This window comes from Papio anubis, chromosome 9 (genome assembly GCF_008728515.1).
Source record: "Papio anubis isolate 15944 chromosome 9, Panubis1.0, whole genome shotgun sequence".
Taxonomy (NCBI): domain Eukaryota; kingdom Metazoa; phylum Chordata; class Mammalia; order Primates; family Cercopithecidae; genus Papio; species Papio anubis.
In genome coordinates, this window is record NC_044984.1 from 92,753,132 (window position 1) to 92,775,109 (window position 21,978).

General features: G+C 43.3%; 1 long non-coding RNA gene and 1 other non-coding gene across 4 annotated transcripts in view; both read right to left on the minus strand.

Annotated features, from left to right (window-relative positions):
- Nucleotides 1-21,978, minus strand: part of LOC103876002 — a 181,535-nt gene that overhangs the window by 64,183 nt on the left and 95,374 nt on the right. The gene's annotated exons all lie outside the window — the stretch shown is intronic.
- Nucleotides 21,677-21,817, minus strand: LOC116269104. Its single transcript, XR_004176410.1, has one exon. It is a non-coding gene; the product is annotated as a U4 spliceosomal RNA (small nuclear RNA).

Below are 21,978 nucleotides of genomic sequence, written 5' to 3' on the forward strand. Positions count from 1 at the left end.
GGCATGTGACCAATTCTGGCTTATGAGGGCAAGACTTCAAGAGGATTCTAAGAAAGAATGTGATCCCTAGTCAAAGAACAACAGAAGGCAAAAGCTCAGTTTTGGCTCCTGCCATCCTCCTTCCTGCTTCCTGCTTATGTAGAATAAGAACACGCTCCTTGGAAGTGCAGCAGGGGTCTTGGGACCACCAGAAGAGATCTTGCCAACATACTGAGGATGGAGGAAAAAAAAAGACAGGGACAGCCAGGTCTTTACCTATCCCAGAACCACCTACAGCCATGATTCTTATTTTATGAGATGATTCTATGTCTTTGTTTTTGGTGGTGGTGGTTGTTTGGGGGTTTGGGGGGTTTATTTGTTTTGTTTCTGTTTTTGGTTTTGAGACGGAGTCTTGCTCTGCTCTATGGCCCAGCCTGGAGTGCAGTGGTGCAATATCAGCTCACTGCAACCCCCGCCTCCCAGGTTCAAGTGATTCTCCCACCTCAGCCTCCCGAGTAGCTGGGATTACAGGTGCGCACCACCACATCTGGCTAATTTTTTGTATTCTTAGTAGAAACAGGGTTTCACCATGTTGGCCAGGCTGGTCTCAAACTCCTGACCTCAGGTGATCCACCCGCCTTGGTCTCCCAAAGTTCTGGGATTACAGGCATGAGCTACTGAGCCTGGCCATCTTTGTTATTTAAGCTATTGTTAGTTGGGTGTTCTGTAACTTGAGGCCAAAAGCATCTTAGCTGGTATTAAAAATATCATGGACAGGCTTTGTTATGTGAGAACACTTATTTAAAAAAAAAAAAAAAAAACTAACAATGGGTACACTGAAATCTGAGCAGATAAAAATGAGCCCATCATTTACTCCACAAGGAATGGCCAATGAACTTGTGGAAAGATGTTCAGCCTCACAGGTAAAATGGAAACACAAAATTGAAATCACATTTAGATACCATTTTATGCCCATGATACTGGAAAAAAACGAATAATAAAAATCTGATCGTTCCAGAAAAACCCTCAGGCAGCAGGTAGGCAGGGAAGGGAACCTCGGGGCTGTGGCTGTCAGTGGCCCGGGAAGCCAAATTTGCAGAGTTTCCTTTTGATGCCACCTGCCGCTGGGTCTGAGGCTTCCCTCGGCTTCCTCTCCACTCATTCCTGACTGAGCCCCAGGCAGAAGCTGCGAACGCGAACTGGCTTTGGAAACATACACATGTAACCACATTCTCACCCTTTTGAATTTAATTCCACAGTATAATTAAGCACATATACTGCACACGCACGGCTATAATACCAGCTGTCGGTTCAATTTGAAAGTGTACATTAAACAAATCCAAGTAAGAGGCAACAATCTCTGAGCCTTAGGCCTGGGGGAGGAGCCACTCGGCAGCCCCACGGAATGAACATTCCGTGTGACACACTGCCACCCAGTGGCCACAATGGAGACTGTCAGAACCAGGAAACTGATCCGCGCTTTGGTTGTCCTTGGACCTGAAGCGCCTTGCAAATGCTCAGAAATATTCTGAACTAAATTGAGTTGAATTAAATGTAATTGGGCCAGGCGTGGTGGCTCGCGCTTGTAATACCAACACTTCGGGAGGGCGAGGCGGGCGGATTATGTGAGGTCAGGAATTCAAGACCAGGCTAGCAACATGGTGAAACCCTGTCTCTACTAAAAATATAAAAAATTAGCCGGGTGTGATGGCGCACGCCTGTAGTCCCAGCTACTCGGGAGGCTGAGGCGGGAGAATCTCTTAAACCTGGGAGGCGGAGGTTGACTCCATCGCAAAAAAAAAGGTAATTGAGTTGCAGTAAAGTGAAGTGAATTGAATTAGCATAAAATGAACAGGGGTATTTTGGGACAAAGACCAGGCTTTGGTGAGCTATTCCTAAACCAATGCAAGCACTGTATACTTTAGGCCAAACGGAAGCATCCTCCCTGCATCTTGCACCAAGGAGAGGGTTTCGTCAGAAAATATCTCAAAAAGTCAGGTGTCGGTGTATGTTCTGGCAAAATGATGGTCAGATGGGGTCCACCAGGTCTACAGTATAAAGCCAGTTTCTAACACTTTACAAATAAATACTGAATAAACAAATACAGGCCAAGAGCGGTGGCTCGTACCTATAATGCCAGCACTTTGGGAAGCCGAGGCGGGCAGATCACCTGACGACAGAAGTTTGAGACCAGCCTGGCCAACATGGTGAAACCCCATCTCTAATAAAAATACAAAAATTAGCTGGATATGGTGGTGCATGCCTGTAATCCCAGCTGCTCAAGAGGCTGAGGCAGGAGAATCGCTTGAACCCGGGAGGCCAAGGTTGCAGTAAGCGGAGATCACGCCACTGCACTCCAGCCTGAACAACACAGTGAGACTCCGTCTCAAAAAAAATAAATACAGAAATAAACAAACACGTGCAAACAAAATACAAACTCAAACCTTAATAAATAGGCTAAAATAAAATCAGCTGCCACCATCAGTCTTGGGAGCCCCTTCCTTGGTGTCCAGCTGCACCTAGAACCCTTGACTCCCATTCCAGCTATTTCTGCTTTGTGTTATGGTGGCGGGTTTAAAGACCTCTCCCCACTTGGATTGTGAACTCCCACATTTTCTTAGCGCCATGCCGATAATATAACAGACAAGAAATGGGAGGGAGGAAGGGAGGAAGGGAGGATGGGAGGATGGGAGGCAGGCATGCTTACTGTAGCACTGATATATAATTTCAACAGAAACCATTTCTTCTGTCTGTTTTGACACAGGCCTGTGATTCCCTAAACAGAACTTCTGCCATTTTCCTGAGGCTTTCTGGCTGTAGGGGTGATCACAATTACAAGCTCTCCAAGTTCTTATTTGGCTTCAAAAAGATCCCCTAGTTTTTCTTTTGCTTTTTGTTTAATTTGGCCTAGTTTCTTCCTGTTTTCAGGTAGCTTCCGAACATGCTGCATGGTGTGGAGTAAATCTATAATGAGGTGGAAAAATAACACCCAAAGTTCTTGACAATTTACAAACATCTCATTTGGGACTGCAGCGAGACAGGGACACCGTTTCACAGATGTGGAGACGGAGACCCGAGAAATTAGAGGGCTTGTCCTAAGTCACAGGCAAAGTCCGCAGCAGCACAGGGACAAAACTGAGGTCTCCTCACTAGCTGAGGCCACCTTCATACCTAGCAAACTTCCTGCAGGTTCAGTGCAGTAGGGCCCCCTCACTAGTTTTACTCATAGACACAGGGTTTCAGCAGACATGTTATTCTAAGTCCTAATCTGGGACCTATTTTTGAGGCATTTCTTCTTTGTCTTTTCAAAAAATCCACACCACAGAAGCCAAAGGCTTGCCTTCGAAGCTGTGATTGACCTCCTGTTGAGGGCTCAGCTGCTCACACCGGGCCTCTCTCTGCTGAGTCATCCGTCTTTCCTTCCCACTTCCCCCCATGGCATCTACACTCAGAGAACTTCAAAGTCATCTGGGGCTTCTCAGATCTTTATGCCTTCATGGTCCTCTAGAAAACTATTTACCAGAGATAAACTCCCAGGGAGAAATTTTGTTAAATCAGACATGAATCACAAGTAAGGATGGTTTTAAAGGAAATAAAGGCATTCTAGGGAGAAAAGAAGGGCAGGGGAGTCTTTGTTGGGAAGAGTATTTAAATTAAGATTTTCATTTACAGTGCCGATGAGTCCGAAATGAAAGCAATCACCACCATGAGAAGAAGCTATAGCTGCATATTAATATTTTTTAATTCCTCTTTTCTTAAAAGAGTCATTACACACACACATACATACACACACATTGCGTGCACACACACACACATACACACACACTGCACCTACACGTCTGCCATGGAAACTCTCCTCTTACTTTAGGTAGTTTAACTCCTCTGTGAAGTTCTCCCTGTTGGCTAAAGTACCCCCTCTCCTGCCCACATCCCTACCCCTTGCACACCCTGCTTAATCCTTGCCTATATTTTGGGCGCCTCACTAGCCTATAAGCTTCCCGAGGTCAAACATGCCATGACAGAATAAATCATCCCCCTTCGGAGTTCAGAGAACAATCAAAATGATTCTAGACAATTACTAATCCAGTCACACGCTCACACCTCTGCCTGAACACTGCACTGGGCCTGATTTATTGGGCTGAAAATCAAATCTCTTACAAATGCATCATCCTCTCAGACACAAGCTTGCAGCTATTGTCTAGGGAAGGAGAATACCCATCCATGTGCCCTTGGAGGATGTTACAAAGACAGGATAAAAGAGTCTTCTTTTAATGAGAGGGGTTCATCTGTTACTGGCTGAGCCTAAAGGATTTAGTTTTTAACTCTTATAAAGTTCTTATCCCCCTTTACCCCAGAGTGTCAGTTTTTAGGTTATGAATTTACAAGCTCCTTGAGGGCAGGGACAGACTCTTCTTTAAAAACCTAACAGTGTAGCTGGGCATGGTGACTCATGCCTGTAGTCCCAGCTACTTAGGAGGCTGAGGCAGGAGAATCGCTTGAACCCAGGAGGCGGAGGCTGCAATGAGCCAAGACCATGCCACTGCACTCCAGCCTGGGCAACAGAGTGAGAACCTGTCTCGAATCAAACAAACAAACAAACAAAAACTAACTGCAGTTCTTAATCTTTTTCAAGACACAGGGTCTGCTGAGGTTTTAGAGAGCCCCATAAGTGACTCCCTGTCTTCCCTTCTGAATTCTAAATCAAGTAAGGAGTAAGGTACAGGAGTCCTGGTGATAAAATTATAATAGCTATTATTAATAACATTGTGTTCTAGGAACCACGAGTACTTAGATATGTTAAGTCATTTAACAGTGTTACCCAAGCTTTACAGGATAGGAAACTGAGGCACATGAAGTTGAATCATTTGCCCAAGGTCGTACACCTAGTAGGTGGCAGAACTGGAATTTGTACCCAGCAGTGGCCCACACTTACAACCACCATGCAACGCTGCCTCTCAAACACCGGCCATGCCAATGGAGCTAGGGGGAGAGCAAACCTTGGTTCTATAGTCAAAGGGGCTTCCTAAAACATCCCTTGTAAATTGAAATTTACTCCTCCAAAACTTCAGGCCTCCCCTTGCAAGGGCAGAGCCTTCCCCTTATTGGAGAGCAGATGACAACGTGCCCTCTCAGGCAGGACTGGCTGCACAATTTTCAAGGATCAGTGCCAAATGAAAACATGGGGCCCCTTGTTCAAATGTTGTTAATAATTTCAAAAGGGCAACAGCAGGGCATTAAACCAAGCATGAGGCCCTTCTGAACAGAGTGCCCTGTGCAGCCACACAGATCACACACCCATGCAGCTGGAGAGGAGCCAAGCAGGCACTTAGAAGCGCACTCTCAGTTCCTTCCCTAACCAGAGAAATGGCCCCCCAGGAGGTGTGAGCCAGGTGGCCGAGGGAATGAAGGAGGGAATGTTCCCATGCTTTATGCTTCTGGGGAGTAAAATAAAAATTCCTCTCCTCAACAGTAAATAAACAATGGGGAAGAAAAAAAGAAAACAGAAAAGAAAAAAATAAAGAATGGGGAAGAAACGATCCACCATACAGGGACCTATTGTGAGAAGATGGTGAAAATTGTACATACGCACACTTCATTTTGCACACAATTTCATGGGTTTCACAAATCCCTTGAGTATATCTCTGCAAATCCTTCTATGCTTAAATGCCTTAAGCATAGAGGGGATGAGATGGCAATACACACACAAACACACACACATACACACACATATATATACACACACAATATACATATGTATATGTACATATAATACACCACGCACACACACGCACACACACATATATATACACACACAAGAGATCTCTCAAGGTCCCTTCTGGCTCTTGGATTCTTTGGCTCTGACCATCACAACTTAATCACTAGCTGATCTTCCTGAAACTTTAATCCCAGCAGAGTTCTATCTAGCTCAGAATGAGTCAGCTCATTTGCTTCAACAGGTAAAGGTCAAACTGTATCCATTATTTGTGCATAGGCATCTCCAGTCTCTGTCACCCATGGCTGTCAATCCAAAGACTGGATTTATACTCAATGTGGTCTGGGTTCTCATTAACCTTGAATCGTCTCCTCCTCCACAGAGCTGTGACATTTAACATCTTATCAGAGTACTCTAAAACAACCATCAGATTGAACCTTCGGGGGATAAAATAAATGATCCATAAGCCCAGGATGAGAATGAAATAAAAACAGACCTTAAAGAAGTAAGGTCTCCATCAAACGCATCACTCACAACACATCATTTTGTGTTGGTCTCTGTTTGTGCTCTACCTGGAATTGAATGATATTCATCTAATTTAGCCCTTCAGATGTAATTCTGGTTCTGAACGCCACCTTGAAAACAGTGACCAACCAAAATTCCCAAGAAGAAGGATTGTCATTTTTAATGAGTTTCAAAAAAAAAATGTTATACAAGTTTCAAAGACCGAGGTCTTATTTTTTTTAATGATGATTCATGTAGGCCATCTCAAAATGGATTGATTTCCCAATATTTTTATACCACATCAAATATATCTCTTTGCCCAGCCAGGTTGATGGGCAATGTGCATCATTTATACACATTTCACTGGTTGAAAATTTATGGAGAACCTACTGCATGTCAGATGATGTGACAGGAACTAGGAATGGAAACATAAATAAAAACTGGATTCTGTCTTACAGGGTTGCCCCGTGCAGTGAAGGGGACAGCCATAGGGGATGAAATGCAGTGATAGCAGCATGTGCACAGTACATGCTCTCAAAGCCTGGAAGAGGCACTGATAGAATCTGGCAAGGTACATTTTGATGGGGAGAATGTTCTAGGCAGAGGAAAGAGGATGAGCAGAAACACAGCGGTACAGACATGAATGCCAGTTCAGGGAACCTTAAATGCACTCTGGTATTGTGTTGGACAGATGGGTCTTAATTCCGCCATTTTGTAACCTCATGACCTTGAGTCAATCAATTCAAGTCGATCACTTGACTTTTCTGACCCTCAGTTTCCTTGTCTGTAAATTAGAGTCATTACCACTAGTCACTGAATTGCTATGAGGTTCTAATGAAAATGTATATAAAAGTGACTTGCAAGCCTGATGTACTATTCAAATGTCAATCATGCTTGTCTTTTATTTTAAACCTACCATGTCTTGTTCCTCTTCAACATGAAAGTGTGGACTCTCAGAAGGGATTTCATGGACTGCCTGGTCCAAGTCGCTCATAAATAACAAAACCAAAGCCCCAAGAGGTGGTTGCCAGCATCACCATTATCAACAGCAACAGCACCAGCATGACATCATGATTGTGATAGACACCATTTTTGAGTCCTTGCTGCCTCCCAGGCTTTTTGCTCTCATCTCATTTACAACTCTTTGTGACCAATAATGATCTCCACTTGATAGAGGAAGAAACTGAAGCTTGGGGAGGTTAAATAGCGGGTCCAGCAACTCAAAGCTAGTAAATGACAAAGTCAGAATTTGAACCCAGGTCGGACCCCTTGACCCAAGCCCTTAACGTTCTGTTATAATGCCTCTTTCTGCTTTTCCTTTACCACCATTCTCCTCTCTCTCCCTCTCTCTTACTTTCTTCCTTGACATGAAAGTAGGCCACTTCTAAATACCCATCATTTCCAAGGACAAACTTTTCTGGAAGGAAGTGAAAGGAACAAACTGGTAGAGAGGCCCTCAGCTGCAAGTATCTGAGCCCCACATGACCTGTCAACAGAAGAACACCACAGGACACAGGAGAAGTGCTGGCCTCTTGCCGGCATAGGAAGCAGGAGCTACACAGTGGGAACTCAGAGCAGATAGCAGACAGAGTTGCCTGTGTAGTAACTTTCCCTAACCCATTAGCCTTAGCATATTGTCTCATCTGCAGGGAGGAGGCAGGCAAAGGAGGCTCAGCAGCAGTGCTTGCTTTCCTGCTTTTTTTTTTTTTTTTTTTTGAGACGGAGTCTTGCTCTCTGGCCAAGGCTGGAGTGCAGTGGTGCAATCTCGGCTCACCGCAAGATCTGCCTCCCGGGTTCACGTCATTCTCCTGCCTCAGTCTCCCAAGTAGCTGGGACTACAGGCGCCCGCCAGCACGCCCGGCTAATTTTTTTGTACTTTTAGTAGAGACGGGGTTTCACTGTGTTAGCCAAGATGGTCTCAATCTCCTGACCTCGTGATCTGTCCACCTCGGCCTCCCAAAGTGCTGGGATTACATGCATGAGCCACCGCGCCACTTTCCTGCTATTTTTAACCCACTCAGTTGGTCCTCCCCTTCCAACAGGCTCTGTTCCTTCTAGGTTATTCACTTCCTCCTAAGGGATTTTGTTTGTTTGTTTGTTTGTTTGTTGTCCTACTACTTTTTGACTTGTGGAATGGACTCATCGCTTCCTCTCCTTATTATAATACATTATAACAGACATTTATTGGGATATTGGGAGAATATGTAAACACCTTTGCTTCTGTGGTTTTCTTTGGAAGGCAAGGGGACATGTGATTGTCACTTCGTTAAAAGCCTTGTGTTCCAGGAACCAAGTTCAGGTACCAAGTTCAGGCACCATTGCATAGTTTTGTAAATAAGAATGGGCCCCCTGGGGACACAACTCAAAGGAGAATATAAAATTTATAATCTGAAAGGAGCTCATCTGTAATGGGTTTGAATGCCAGAGTTTCAAAGGACAAGCCATACCTTGAGGAAAACAGGTGCCTGCCTCTGGGGGAGCACTGGAGTCCAGTATGGACTCTGCAGTGGATCTGCTTCAAGTTCCTATTTTAAGAACCATTCCTAGGTTCTGGCCTCTCAACCCTAAGCCTCAGGAAGGCAGTGTTCATCAGTAAGACCCAGCACCTGGCACTGAATAGCTCCCCATAGATATTCACGGAATGAATAAATGAAGACATTGACGGTCCTAGTAAAATGGTAATTATCTCATGGAAGTGGTACATGAAGGGCAGTCATGCTCCCCACCAAGAATTTGGACTTGCCCTCTGGGAATAAAACCGAACATCAGTATGTAAGTCATCGTAAGCAAGGATAGACTTTAACCAAACTTGTGACCCAGGGAGAGAAGTCTTTTACATTCAACATGCCAATTCCAGTCAAATGACTGGTTCCCTGGAGTGCTGCATAGAGAAGGATTTTTGCGACTTCTTCTGAGTCTAGCAGGAAAGAGAGCTACAATTGATTAGTAATGTCTGCCATGCACACAAGAGGGGGAATTATGGCAAGGATAGCATATAAATGCATCCCTTTGTTGACACATCCAGAAAACTGTGACTCAGAAGTGAGATTGACTGACCCCAGGAGTATGGAAAAGGGGAGCCACTGAGGCAGATGTGGGCACTGCCCAAGGAGCCCTAGAGCAAGTATTTTTCCAGCTAGGAAGAGCCCAAAGCAGAAACTATGTCATTAAGCACAGTACTTACACCCTGATACTGATTCCAAGTTTACCAAGCAATGTCTTCTGTGCCTTCCCCTGTAGCATGCCTTTAGGGAAAGAATGTTCTGGGTCAGGACACACCTAGAGTCCAGTGGCCAGTTCGCTTGAAATTAATAGTTCTTGATGGAGGTTATGAAGAGTCTTTCTGGTTTCATTGATGACTCTCTGTGGACTTGGTTGATGTGTGCCCATCCCAGAAAGATGAATCTGCTCTCAGGTACCCTTGGTCAATCAGGTCTCTGCGACCACAAGGCTAAGGACTAAATCTTGGACTCTGGTAAATTCACCAACATAAGGTCCCCCTACCAAGTCTTTTCCTGGGCTTGTAATTGCATTCCCTTCTGCATGCCATGTTCATTTGACAATCACCATATGCTAAGAGGACTATGGAGTGGAATTAAATCGCTAGTGTATTTTTAGAAACGTGGCTAGCAGGTCAGTTGAGTTCTGAAGGTGGGGACACAGGATTAGTCATTTTAATAAGGACAGAAAGGAAGTAAACTGTCTAAAACCTGGAGATTGGCAGACCCAGATGGAGCCTGTAAGCTCTTCAAGGTCAGAGACCATGTCTTAGTTATGTACACATCTATTCTCAGTGCACGACACCACTCTGAGACATGGCAAGTACTCCATAAATATGTGTGGAGTGAATGAGTTTATTGAATGAGCGGCAGAAGTTTCCAGAAGTGTTGGGGAAGGAGCTGTTTGGGTAAGAGAATGAGCTGAAAGGGCCAACAGGAAATACCAACAATAAACCACAGGCTTTACAATGTCGCCTTAAGCCTACCCACCCAGTTTAGGAAGTTTTCACCTTCAAGTCAGCAATATCGCTGTTTATACAATAATCTTGAACCTTTGCGTACGCTGTTCCCTCTGCTTGGAGTATTCTTGCTACCTTGACTATACACATGAATTTGCGCACATGTGCACGCACACACAGACACACACATTCACAGAACTGCTTCTTTAGTTGTCACCTCTTCAGAGACATGTTTTCCAATTGTTCTAAGTTCTCCTCCTCCCACTGCCTTGTATCCTCTAGCTCAACCCCTTTCATATGTTCTTCATAATATTTGTCACCATCTGTAATTATCTTAAGTGTTTTTCACTTATTTCCCGTTTGCTTCCTCCCCTAGGGCATAAGCTCCATGATTCAAGGACTGTATTCTTTTATTAACTGTTGTATCTCCAAGCGCTGAGCTTGGTATCTGGTCATAGTAGATACTCAAAAAGTATCTATTGAATAAATTATGAATGAACAGTGCTTTTACACTTATCGCCTCACTGGTACAGCACAATAGGCTTTTATGAGTTAGACTTCAGTAAAAGGAGACTGAAGATAGCACTCCAGTTATTTTAATCAGAAAAATTTTAATCCAAAAAATTCATCTTTTTTTTTTTTTTGAGACGGAGTCTCGCTCTGTCGTCCAGGCTGGAGTGCAGTGGCATGATCTCAGCTCACTGCAAGCTCCACCTCCCGGGTTCACGCCATTCTCCTGCCTCAGCCTCCTGAGCAGCTGGGACCACAGGCGCCTGCCACCACGTCCGGCTAATTTTTTGTATTTTTAGTAGAGACAGGGTTTCACCGTGTTTGCCAGGATGGTCTCGATCTCCTGACCTCGTGATCCACCCCTCTCGGCCACCCAAAGTGCTGGGATTACAGGCGTAAGCCACCGCACCTGGCCCAAAAAATTCACCTCTTACAAAATTATTGCAGGGCTAGAAGAATGGGTTCTAAACTGGGCCTCCAGGAATGACCACCTAAACAACACTGTTGAACTGGTACCCACTTTGCCAGAATCAGTTACAAGGGGCAGTGGAGAGGCCACTCCTGGAACTATTGAGTTCAAGGACATACCACGGAGCTTGCAAAACAAGGACAGGGAAGTCATTGGTGCTGCAAATACCTCTCAGCACCCTCAGAACTAGGTAGTAAGCACTGGAACATTGCTGCAGGGGGAAAATGCCTCTGTGACCAGGCTCACCAGCCCAAACAGTCAAAGCAGCAAAGCAACAAGAAGATGGCTTCCACCTAACGTCCATCTTTCACATGATGAGTTACTGGAACTAGGAGAAACCTAAACCACGGTTGTAACCCTAGCTGCAAGAGAGCCTTGGAAATGTAGTGCCTACCTTTCCAGTTTCTGTGGTTCTGGAAGGTGCCCTATGGAGGTTGGAAAGGATGATGATGAGTTCCGATACCAAACCACCACAAGCACTGTGAGGCAGGCAGGGAAAACTCCATCATTGCCTGGTGGTGTGGTGGCTCATACCTGCAATCCAAGCACTTTGGGAGGCCAAGATGGGAGGATTGCTTGAGCCCAGGAGTTCAAGACCAGCCTGGGCAACATACAGATACCTTATCTCTACAAAAAAAATAAAAATTTGCTGGGCATGGTAGCTCATTCCTGTAGTCCCAGTGACTCAGGAGACTGAGGAAGGAGGATCTGCTTGAGCCTGGGAAGTCAAGGCTGCAATGAGCCATGATCATGCCACTGCACTCTAGTGTGAACAACAGAGGGAGACGCTGTCTCAAAAAATATTGCATCATTGCCACTTTCCAGATGAAAAACCTGAGTCTTCAAAAAATTAAATGATAATCCCTATTAATTGGTTCTCAAAATTATTTGTGGAATGAGTGAGGATGAATTATTTTCCCAGAGTCAAAAAGCAAACTCCTATTGTCCTTAAAGACCCAAGTGAAAGGGGTCTCCTCTATGATGCCTGACCTAACTACCCAAGCTAAAGTAAATGCTACTGTTTATGCATACACACCTACACACACACACATCATGACACTGATATGTTCATCATGGTACCTACCACAATGTATTTTAAGGACCAATTTGTATTTCTGTTTCCCCAAGCAGACAATTAAGACCTCAAGGGCAAAGATGGCATCTTAGTCTTCTCACCAACCTGGGTATACACTGTGTGTAGCTCATAAGAGGTCAAATTAATACTTGGTTTATTGACTTAGTAAGTGTAGTGCTCTGGGCTCTTGACATTAGGCCAGTGCTCTTTCCACCATGCCACACTGCTTCTACCCAACGTTTTCTGAAATCTACTGGCTTTGTTATTCATTTGCTCATTCACGCAAGAAATATCTATTAAGCACCCGTAATGAATCTGTGTTTGACACAGGAGATGTAATAGTGAGTGAAAAGAGACAGTCTCATGGCCCATAAAGACTACAGTCTAGTGGGGGAGATGGATATGAATTAGCTGATCACACAAATAAATGTGTAACTACAGCAATGGTGATGACACCATAAAAGGAGGTGCATTGTGGTCTGGGAGTATGTAATAGGTTTGAACTGTACAGGGACATCAGAAAAGGTCTGTATAAAGTGATGATAGCTGAGATCTAAATGATAATAAGAGTTATACAACGCAAAGAGGTCAGAAAGTCAATTCCATGAGAAAGGAAATGGTCATGCAGAGGCCCTGTGGTAGGAGGAAGGTGAAGAAACAGAAGAATGAGGATGGTATTAGGTAGGGCTGGAAAGTGAGGAAAGGGTCAGACCCTGCAGAACCTATAGGTCAAATGTAGGATCTTTTTCTTTATTCACCTGGGGAAGGGGATGACATGCTTATAGGTGTGCCTTAGAAAACTTCAACGTGTGGCCAGGCGTGGTGACTCACGCTTGTAATCCCAGCACTTTGGGAGGCTGAGGCGGGTGGATCACTTGAGGTCAAGAGTTCGAAACCAGCCTGAACAACATGGTGAAACCCCATCTCTACCAGTAATACAAAAATTAGCCAGGTGTGGTGGCATGCACCTGTAATGCCAGTTACTCAGGAGGGTGCTTGAGCCCAGGAGGCGGAAGTTGTAGTGTACTGTGCTCCAGCCTGGGTGATAAAGCAAGACTCTATCAAGAAAAGAAAAGAAAATTTCAGTGTGGCTGGGCACAATGGCTCATGCCTATAATCCCAGCATTTCGGGAGGCTGACACAGGAGGATCGCTTGAGCCCAGGAATTCGAGACCAGCCTGGGAAACATAGGTAGACCTCATCTCTAACTAAAAGAAAAAAATTTTTAAGTAATTTAAAAAATAAGAAGACTTCAATGTGAAGAATAAAGTATGGCATAGCATACAATCATTCAGCCTCCCACAGTGCCCCACTTTGAGCCAAGCACAAAACTGTGAGCTAAGCCATCTGCAGCAGAAGCCCCCTCTTCTTGGTCCGTCTTTCCAAGATTGCATCATATGTTGAACATCATGTAAATGTATGCTATGCACAAGAAAAACATGCATTTCCAAAGAATACTCTGGAGAGAAACAACTTGCTTATGTCATTCACATACAGAGGCACAGGGAGGTTTATATTGGCTTTTGGCTTTTTAGCATTTAATTTATTTTGCAGAAAGAAATTTAAAAGTCTTTGGGACTGGAGGTTTCCTTTGAACTAACATCAAACTACCAGACCTGCTAAGGAAGGTTCAGCCAGGCTTTGATATGCCTCAGCACACACTGCTTCTGCTTTGGACATGCAAAGGGAGAAAAAAATAGTACTCTGCCTCATGAATCCCTCCTTATTAAAAATAATTATTAGAGATAGTGCATAAGTCACTTTTAAACCCCTCCTTTTCTTTAATTATCCTTCTAAATACATACCAAGACCTAGTCACCAAAGACTGCCCTGGATATTTTAGAAAACGTCTTTTTACTCTACCCAACAAAAGTTTAAGCAAGAAATTACTTTCGCTCAGGATAAGTGAAATAAATAATAATTAAACTGACTGCTATGGTTTACATGTGTCTCCCAAATTTCATTTGCTGGAAACTTAATCCTCAAATTCATATGTTGATGGAATTTGGAGGAGGGATCTCTCAGAAGTAATTAGGATTAGACATGCTCATGAGGGTAGGACCCCTGTGATGGGACTGCTGGCTTTATAAAAAGAGGAAAAGAGACCTGAGCTGGCACACTCTTGCCCTTCACCATGTGATGCCCTCTGCCATGTTATGACACAGCAAGAAGGCTTTCTGATGCCAGCACCACACTTTTGGACTTCCCAGCCTCCAGAACTGTGAACTAAATAAATTTTCTTTAAAATTACCTAGTCTGTGGCATTCTGTTATAGCAACAGAAAATGGACCAAGACACTGACTTTTTTCCTTGTTTTTCAATCTCACTCCTTTTCACTATTAAATTTTGTCGGCCATGTTTTAGCTGAGAATTGATCCTCCTCAAAATTAAAATTTTATTAGAAAGTGCAGTTAAATCCACAACCACCATCAAAGTTTCATGGGATTTTGTGTACTTTTCCGAAGATTCTGCAGAAATTTTGCACAAAACAAGAATGTGTACTTTGTGGGATACATTTTTTAAAACCTATCTAACCCCTGACTTTCTATATACTCTAATAGCAATACCAGTAAGATCATTTTACATTCATGGTCATTCTAACCTGGCTGTTCTGCTTATCAACCATGTGACCTGGACGAGGCACTTCACCCATTTGAGATTTGGTTTGTTTGCCTTTAAAATGAAAATAATTATTAAGCTTCCATTTAAGGACAAGTTCAAAGCAAAAGGTGAATTGGGCCTATGTTTCTGAGTAATGCTGAAACTGCTCTAGTTTTCCAGAACCTTGATACCTTGGCCATACTCTCTCCTTAGCATACCCCACTTCTGCTCCACTTGTTTTAAAACAAGTCGTCACGCTTTTTATTGTTTTTTGATGCTTATTCCCCTCTGCCTGAAAATCCCCAACTTCTCTATCTCAAGTTGATCACTCCTTACTCTGTTTCATGACAGCTTATCAGCTTATCTCATCATATTATAGTTATTTATTTATGTCACTGGTCCTCCTAAATAGATAGTTTGTTCCTTGGGGTGGCAAGAAGGTCTTATTCATCACTATATCCTTAGTCCCTAGCAAATTTTCTGACATAAAATATGCATTGACTGAATAAATGAATGTATGACAGTGCGTCAAATGTCTAGTAGAAACATGCCAATTATGGGGAGACTAAAAATTCTAATAGTATATATCAAGGAATCACTATATGTATTAACTATTGGTTTTGTATCTATTCAAATATCATGAGCAATTTTAATTAATGGTAGAATGTGCAAAGATGAGAACTTCTTTTAACCAGATTCATTCTATGTAAAGTCACCCTCTGCCTCTTATTCTTCACTTCTCTTATTTCCATCACAGGAATAATCACAATTTATAACAATTTCTTCTTATTGTTGCTATCTTTCTCCTCTAGAAGTTCTTGATTTTGTCTGTCTTGATCATGGCTGAGGCATAGTCCCAATACACTGTAAGTGTCCAGAAAATATTTGTTCAGGGCCGGGCACAGTGGCTCACATCTGTAATCCCAGTATTTTGGGAGGCAGAGGTGGGTGAATTGCTTGAGCTCAGGAGTTCAAGAGCAGCCTAGGCATCACAGTGAAACTACATCTCTACAAAAAACGCAAAAATTAGCTGGGTGTGGTGGTGTGTGCCTGCAGTCCCAGCTAGTCAGGAGGCTGAGGTGGGAGGATTGCTTGAGCCCAGGAGGTGTAGGTTGCAGTGAGCCGAGATCACACAACTGCACTCCAGCCTGGGTGATAGAACCCGACCCTATATTTAAAAAAAAAAAAAATTATTCAGGAAATGAGTGAAGCCACCAAGTATGGAACAAAGTGTCTTATCGAATCTCTCCATGCCATCAACTACTTGTATTAAATTCCCAAGATGATTAAGGGAAGTCAGAATTTCAGCCTTTTGGGGGAGTCTAAAGAGACACAATAAATAACACTCTCTTCTCTTTTCTGAACCAGTTGAGTACTGAAGCAAAGGAGCTGTAGTTAGAGGATCAAATTTTTACCTTTATTAACAATCAAGCTGAAATAAAAAAACTTGGTAAGTGACCCCATCACACTCAATCTCACAATCGTATAAACTCGACCTCAAATCTCAGCAGTCTCTGTTTGAGGTTAGAGGAGCTAATTTTTTCCTTAAAAATTATGGTGTAGGAGAGCAGAGGAGAATGCAGGTTTCCTGGACAGCTCATCCCAAGAACAAGGGCAGCAAAGTGTGGGTCCTAAATGCACAGTTTGTGAGTCCACGCTCGCTGATCAAAGGCAGCACTTCACCTTCCACAGGCAGAGGGAGGGAAGAAATCAAAAGACCAGTAAACTAATGGGGCTCCCAGTCTCTCCAATGAAATAAAACATCAAGACTGGAGTTTCCCCTCTCCTACTCCCACCTTGCCTTGACTTCAGATACACCTATTTTCAGATGCTGTCTGTAGAGAGCCTGAATTTGGCTGTGTGCATTAAGCCCATCAGGCCAATGTTAATGATTACAGGAGAAAGCATCATTCTCATGTCAACAAAATAAACAGAGGTTCAGGCAGCCTAAATGATTTAGCCTTTTTTCATCAGTATTGGAATGCACAATACTATTGGCCAGTAATATAACTATAAAAAAAAAAAGCCCTCTGAAATATACTTTCTATCACTTCCATTGATGCATCTTTGGTTGCATGGCTTGCTCTACAGCTTCCCAGCCAGCTTGCTCCCTGATTTGGCCCAAATCACTCCCAAGCCACTGAGCTCCTGGTGAAGGTAGTAGGAACCTTGCCTTGGTCAGCAGAGGCCACACAGAATAGCCCTTTCTTAAATACTCAAGATCCTCTGTCTTGAAGTTGTTCTTTTCCTGGATAGCCAAAGATCCTGAGGAATTCTCTGACAGCATTTCTCTCTGGCTGACAAAGCAAGATAGAGGAAGACAGGAGAAGAGCAAGGAAGAGACCCTTAACATTCTTCAAAAATACTTCTTCAAGATGCCATGAGGAGAGGCATTTTCCCCAGATCTCCCAGCCTACCAGCAGGCAGAACTTCTATGGAGGGGTTAAAAAGAATTTTATCACTTGGATAAAACAGACAGAAAAACCCATATGTAAATGTGTGAAGACTTGGTCTTTTCAGGTGCCTTCCCTTTGAACTCGAAGGGGAAAGAGTAAAGGGGGAGAAAGGCCCTTAAAACTACCATGGAGTTTTGGGGTTTTTTTCTACTTTGCTTTTCCCTTGTGTAGAGCAAACTCTTAGGTTACATCCTAGCCTAGAATAAATCTTCTGGGCTGAATGATAAATCAGGGATTGTAATGGAAATCACTATTGACCTTTAAAAGGGCACTGTCTTTATATTTTCACACTATCCTGTTTGAAATGTCGACTCAGAATCAGGAAAATAATATGCCATCGATTTCTCTCCATACTTCTTATAACAGAGCTTGAAATTGACCTAGAAAGCGTTGGTATGGGTTTTCTCATTACGGTTTTCAACATCATCGGAAATGGTGATTAATGATTCAGTCTTGGGAACAGCATTGTTAGACCTTGTAATTACTGTGTGAATCATGTCCAAGCAGCAACTAGCTTACCCTATTTATACCACCCCCCAGAAGTGGGTGTATTTTAACCTTCATGTGGTAAAACTTCATGGTTCTCGATTAAAAGCCTCTACTAAATGGGAGTATTATTTCCTCACATTATTGTTTACCATGGTTACCATCTTCTCCTTGTCCATTACTCCGTTTTTTCTTTCCATTTCTCAATGTGCCACATTTCTCTGCCAATTCATTCTAGTTTTTCATTCTCCTTTTTCTTTTTTCTCTCTTTTCTTTTTTTTTTTTCTGAGATGGAGCCTGGCTCTGTCACCCAGGCTGGAGTGCAGCGGCGCCATCTCAGCTCACTGCAGCCTCCGCCTCCTGCATTCAAGCAATTCTCCTGCCTCTGCCTCCCGAGTAGCTGGGATTACAGGCGCCCGCCACCACACCCGGCTAATTTTTCGTATTTTTAGTAGAGACAGGGTTTCACCGTGTTAGCCAGGATGGTCTCAATCTCCTGACCTCATGATCCGCCCGCCTCGGCCTCCCAAAGTGCTGGGAGCACAGGCGTGAGCCACCGTGCCTGGCCTCTTCTTTTTCTTTCTAATTTCCCTATTTTCCCTCCAATTTCAAAATCTCTCCCCCTCTAATTTATCTTTTTTATATTTTTTCCTTTTTCTGTCTGATTTTATATATCCCATCTCTCGTTCACTCAAGAAGGACCTTTTAAAGCCATGCAGATTCTCTTAGCCTTGCCTCTTCTGACGGACTATATGGAAGGTCTTTTCCTTTCTGGCCTTTATCCTCACATGTGCTGGCCCGTGCAGGATGACCAAGTCACTCTCTGCCGTCCTTCCCACCAGCTCTCCTTTGGATCTTTTGAGGAAAGCACAGTGAAGTACCACTGAGAGGTGTCCACAGACTTTCAATTAAACATGGAAACTGACAGCACGACCTCTCTTCATTTTAAAAATAGCTAGGAAGGAAGACATGGTTAATATTTTCTCTGTTTAAAGAATTTTAAATGGCTTTTAGGGACCAGTTGTAACCACTCTGCAGAAGCAGGAAGGACCCCCACTCGAAATTTGGTCTGGACGTCAAGACTGATAAAGCCATACATATACCAACAGAACATGAAAAGGTTTATCATCTACATAATTGAGGCTTTTCTGGGGAGAATATGGCAGGCCTTGCAAACAGGTCCCAAATGGCTTGAAAACACAAGCAAAGGGACTGGCTAGGTTATGTGTCATGTAGGGACTGGGGCCAGGGTGAGGGTTCCCACAAGCTGGTAGGGGCCAACAAAGAAGAAAAACTCACCTGCATTCAGATGAGGTAGTTGGCCACCCACAAGATGTAATTTGAACAGCACAGGTAGTACTCCCTTGCCCAAAAAGTGTTCTGCCTCAGGAGTGCCAATGAGCCAGACACACTCAGTAAGCCCTCCTTCAAATTCAGAGATCAAACATACCCATAACATTTGGAATAACTCTAAAGAAAAAGCATATTTTGTGGACCTAGATCCAAGTCCCTTTTTTGCCAATTTTGAGACTTTGAGAAATGCACTTATTTCAGAGGCTCAGGTTCTGCATCTGTACAATGGGGATAGATAATACCTATTCCATTTCATCAGTTCTAAAATGCTTTCTTCCTCTCGTTTTAGTGTCTCTGAAAACTGGATACAATTCAAGGACTTCTTACAAATGTAATTAGTGGGTTTTTTTCTTGATGGCACATAAAATCACAATGGTGTTTCTTATAACTGATGGCATCTTAGATTATATCAAATACAATACTTCATAGGGCTGTTGTGAAGAAAGAAAAAGAAAATACGAAAGCATTTTATTCATTATAAGTGCTAAATAAATGTTTTATATACCCCTTTGGGCCTTAGTTTTTCTTATATGTAAATTGGGAGTAATAATAATACTGACTGCATGGGGTTGTTGTGAGGGTCAAGTGAGTCAAAGTTCACTTGTCAAGTGTTCAAAACTATGCCTGAACCAGAGTAGGAGGACTTAGTCTTATTATTAGTCCAGGACCTTCTGTGACTCATCTGAAGACAAGTTGGCCATTGATTTATCCCCCAAACACTGAATGTTTGGTGGGTGCCAGCAGGGCTCTAGAGTCATCCTGGCTCTGCCACTTAATAACTCTGAGCAATTTCTGTAGTTTTATACAAATGCCTCTTCTGCATCCAGATATGAGAAGAATAATTGCACCTACTTTGCAAAGTGCAGATGAGCATTAAATGGGTCAATCCACGGAGACAGCCTAGTGCAGTGCCTGGCAAGTAAGAACCCTCAAAAAATGCTAGTTATTTTTAGTACGAGATTAGCCCAGAAACAGAAAATTATAATACCACAAGCTAGGGGTGGCCCCTCTTCACACACACTACCTTTATGTAAGCCCCATCAATGCCCTCAAGTCAAAGACCCTCCAAGAACGCATCTGATGTCAAACAGAATTGGGTTTGCTCTTGATGGTGAGATCAGCTCACACCATGAGGATCCATGAAGCGTCTCAGAAAGAGGGTGTTAGAAAGGGCTTGTTATGAGAGTGTTTCAGCTTTCAGCTGAATCAGTGTGTTAGCTGATTTCAGGGAGCACTCAAGGAAGTGGGGGATCTGTGCGGGATGGAAGCTGTCAGATACAACGTAGGGAAATTTAATGATTATCTTCATTTTGATTTAGTGGGTAGGAGAGAAGTAGGGCTAGAGCTGGCCAGGCGAGGTGGTTCATGCCGGTAATCTCATATAATCCCAGCACTGTGGGAGGCCGAGGCAGGCGATCACAAAGTCAGGAGTTCGAGACCAGCCTGGCCAACATGATGAAACCCTATCTCTACTAAAAAAGAAAAATACAAAAATTAGCCAGGCATGGTGGCATGCGCCTGTATTCCTAGCTACTCGGGAGGCTGAGGCAGGAGAATCACTTGAACCCGGGAGGCAGAAGTTGCAGTGAGCCGAGATCGCGCCACTGCACTCCAGCCTGGGTAACAGAGCAAGACTCCGTCTCAAAAGAAAAGAAAAGAAGTAGGGCTAGAGTTGTGATCTAAGAAGAAGCAGTAGTCACTCCCATTAGCCAGAAGAGGGGGGTGTTTAGTCATTTTTGCAGCTGTACAGTGTGTTTTTATCTCTGTTCAGGCGTAATTACAGAGTTGTCTTGTTTTTGTCTTGTTCCATCACATCCTTGAAAGTCCTCATCTGATATCAATATTCTGCCTGTGTTCACCAAGGCAACAGCATGACCCAACTGGCAGCAAATAAGCCGGCAATTAGCTATCAGCTGTAGGGTGACCAACCATCCCAGATTGCCGAGGACTGAGAGGCTTCCCAGGATACAGGACTTTTCACTCTAAAATGGGGAAAGTCCCAGGCAAACAGGACTGAAGTCAGTCCCCAAGCTGCCAGGGCTTTCTTCTTCTCTCTCAGCCTTCACCTTTTTAATAACACGTCCTATGAATTACCCAATTTATATTTTTCTTTATTGACTCATTTGTCTGCATATGAGGATGTGCTTTGGAGGCAGACAAGTCCCATCTCTATCACTTACCGGCCATGTGACCTTGAGCAAGTTGCTCCATGTCTCTGAGTCTTGGTTTCCTCCTCCCTAAAATGAGGCTGGTGCGTACTCTATGCAAAGGCTTACTCAAGATAATGGCATCTTCAGCAATGCCTTGGACATCGTAGATGCTCCATTAATGTTACTCCTGTCCTCCCCAACTCCCATCTCTACCCTATTCCATATCAGCTTTACACCATTTCGTGCAAAGGCCTTGAATCTACAGTGGTATCTCTGAACCTTATTTTTATAGTTCTTAGCATGGCTCCAGGTGCCTAAAAACACTTAAAAATTTAATTTAAAGGATGTTATTTCTGCTCCTTTTTCTGTTCTTCAGTTCCTCCCCTTATTTCCTTCTTTTTTTTTTTTTTTTTTTCAGTTCAGTTTCAATACAGACTGCAAAAATTGCCCATGCTGACTATATTTTAAATCATCATGGCAGGGTATTGGGAAACGTTTTCAACTAGCCATAATCAGGCCTCGGATAAACCTCATGGGCTACCATACTGCCACTGTGCAAAGCTACCATTATTTCTTATACTTCTCTATCCCCTTTTCCTGCAGGAAATTCAGACCTGTAAGTAACAATAATTGTAATAAACTACATTTCTAGACCCCTTTGCAGCTTATAAAATGCTTTTGACCAAAGGAAAAAAAAACTGAGAGGCAAGTACTATTACTCTCC